Source organism: Penaeus monodon, chromosome 22 (genome assembly GCF_015228065.2).
Source record: "Penaeus monodon isolate SGIC_2016 chromosome 22, NSTDA_Pmon_1, whole genome shotgun sequence".
Classification (NCBI taxonomy): Eukaryota; Metazoa; Arthropoda; class Malacostraca; order Decapoda; family Penaeidae; genus Penaeus; species Penaeus monodon.
In genome coordinates, this window is record NC_051407.1 from 23,561,246 (window position 1) to 23,564,010 (window position 2,765).

Consider the following 2,765-nt stretch of genomic DNA (forward strand, 5'->3'; position numbering starts at 1 on the left):
TATAAGTATACATACTTATATAGACCTTGAATGTCACAGGATCAATGTCCTGATTTCAGAATTTCCCTAGATGCTAAATTTAGCAATATTTAAATGCATTACCTTTTTCACGTCCTATTGACATGTACTTTCTGCCATAAGGTCAAGAAGGCCACATATTAGGGGCGAGGGTTTTATCCCACCGAAGGAAAAGGGGGCGGATCAAGTCAATAAAATCAAATCTTATTAATGTTGTCCTCCGTTTTGTTCATTGGGGGCATCGACGGGGTCCATTTTATTAATTGAAAACGAAAACGGAATTTAATTATATGAAAAAATAATGCTAAGTTGTTGACAGTTTTTACAAATATATGTGTATATATATTCTTCAGCAGTTCTTGTATAATGAAGATGACATTAGAACACATAAGGAAGATATTTTTTATTTAAAAAAGAAGATAAAATCGCCGTAGGAATTATTGCGTCTTACATATTCCCTTAAATATTGGTTCTAGTAAGTATTAATACTGGGCACACTTATAGGCGATCTTTTTGGAAATACATAATCAAAGGGGTGGTTAAGCCCTACCAAATAAGTAATCGTATTTACAGAATATTTCCATTCCTGTCCTATTGCAAGCAATAGGACAGGAACATCATCTGTGATTTCGCTATTAAAAAAGCACTGAAGCTATTTTTTTTATCAATTATTTGTTACTGAAAATAACAGTTAGATAATTATATATTATATACTGGCACTCGACTGAATGAAAAAGAACGACGAAAAAATCCAATATCATAGACTGAAAATTACGGCTTGAGCAAACGCAAGATGATATTCAGCTTTTTTGCTCACGTCTTTTACTAGAAATTATTATTTTTTAATGAGATTTTAGGCCTCTAAGAAATTAGGGTAAAGGTCTAAACTCGACATTACACAAAATATTAAATCTAAAAAAAAGAAAGATTCAAAAGAAAGGTAAACTGCCTTTCTAGACTGTGTTGAAAAGTATATGTAGGTTCCACATCCCCTGAGACTGGTTCGATTTAGGCTTATTTTTTCATAAGACATTGAGAAAAATAAGCATAATGATTTTATTCATATGGAAATACAGTATTTTGGAGAGCTACATGAGTACAAGATCGAAATCGAAAAAGATGGGACAAGTCCTGTCTTTCAAAATAAAGCCAGTCTCGTTTTCGACATTTAAAATTTATATCCAGGGTTAAGGACCATGGTACGTCCTCTATTCCCCTTATTTTTATGCCCTTTTTTTAACTTATTTTATGTCTTTTACTATAACTCAAAAGCTAATAGATCATTTCTAATTAGCTTAAGGGCACAGCCAGGCAAGGAATGGAAGGGCTAAAAAATAGAAATTAACCCCTCTCTAAAAATATAAACAGAATAGCAAGACCAGACACTTTCCCTGGACATAAGGCTGGCTTTAAACCTTGGCTGAGATAAGGATAAAATTAATCCCAACTTGAGCGCGCGAACTGGCATGTGGATTCATGTCGTTACACGAACGGATGCGCTGTTTCAATGTGCATTTACTCTAGATTAAAAGGGCAGCTTTATATGACAGTTTTTTGACATCTAACGGACTAAATCAAGTTACCATTCATTTTTTCTTATTTATTTCCATTTTTGTAAGGAATTAGACGGTATATTGATTTTATATACATAAAGAAAACAACACGAGACTCGTTCTTGTACTCTTCGCATCTTGTAAAATAACATTTGAAGCCCAATAATCGTCATACTTCACCTATTACGCTTCATATTAAAATACAACAGTTATGAATAACCCCTAATTTTGCAAGAGTCCATTTATTATTCACGTAGGAACACGTTATCCCGTTCCATTAGCTAGCCCGCGAGCCTCGATGAGCAGAAACCTAGCAGTTCCCGCGCTTTGGTGTTGTGGCGACGGCGGTCCTCGGGTGCACGGGTGAGCGGACCAAAGCCATTCGTTTTGAGGGATTTTTTGGTGTTTTTCTGCATGGTTTGCGCTTATTAGTGGTTTTAGTGATAGATGGAGTTATCCTGATCGATTAAGGTTGTGTCAAGTGTGTGATATCGAAGACGAAACGAAGAAAGTAATAAGTGAATTTGGAAGACTGCTTCCCTTGCTATTTTTTTTTATTCTCATTGGTATTTGCAAATCAAATAACTCTCATTGCACTTTTCGATTAGCAAGCGTGTTCTTGTCTAGAATTTCGGGTTGTGACGGGGACACAGAACAGGTGGTTTCTTGCCCCTTTTTCCATTGAGCAAACAAAAGCGGAATTCGAACCCGCCTACGCGGCTGTGAACTGGGGCCAAGGGAAAGAAAGGTTTGTCTGTTGAATGGGGGCTTTCGGGTTCTCCGTGATCTGCTCAGTGTAGCAGGTGTTTGCTTTGGAGTAGACTAAGAATTGCACCTGTTATAGAAACATGAGCTGCACCTGTTGTATTGGTTTTATGAAATAAGTTTGTGTAGAAGCAAAACCTCTACATCCCTCTCACCCTCGCTCTCCCTTTCTGGCCCAAACCAAAAAACTTGTTACATTCATAGTGATTTTCTTTCTTTCTTACCTAGCAGACAGTTTTCAGGAGAAATTTGAAAGTCCCGGGTTCTCCAAATTAGGAAAATAATATAAGCATATGACAGAGCGATTACCTCTTTGAGAAATTTGTTTTATGTACTTGCAAGACACGCAAGTATCGGAAAGCCCGAAATGAAATACTATCTCATTTTTAAAGAATTGCCCACTGATACCCTTTCCCTACTGTTAGTAAG

The 2,765-nt window shown here is 36.5% G+C and overlaps 1 pseudogene; it reads left to right on the forward strand.

Annotated features, from left to right (window-relative positions):
- Positions 1 to 2,765, forward strand: part of LOC119587370 — a 33,850-nt pseudogene that overhangs the window by 798 nt on the left and 30,287 nt on the right.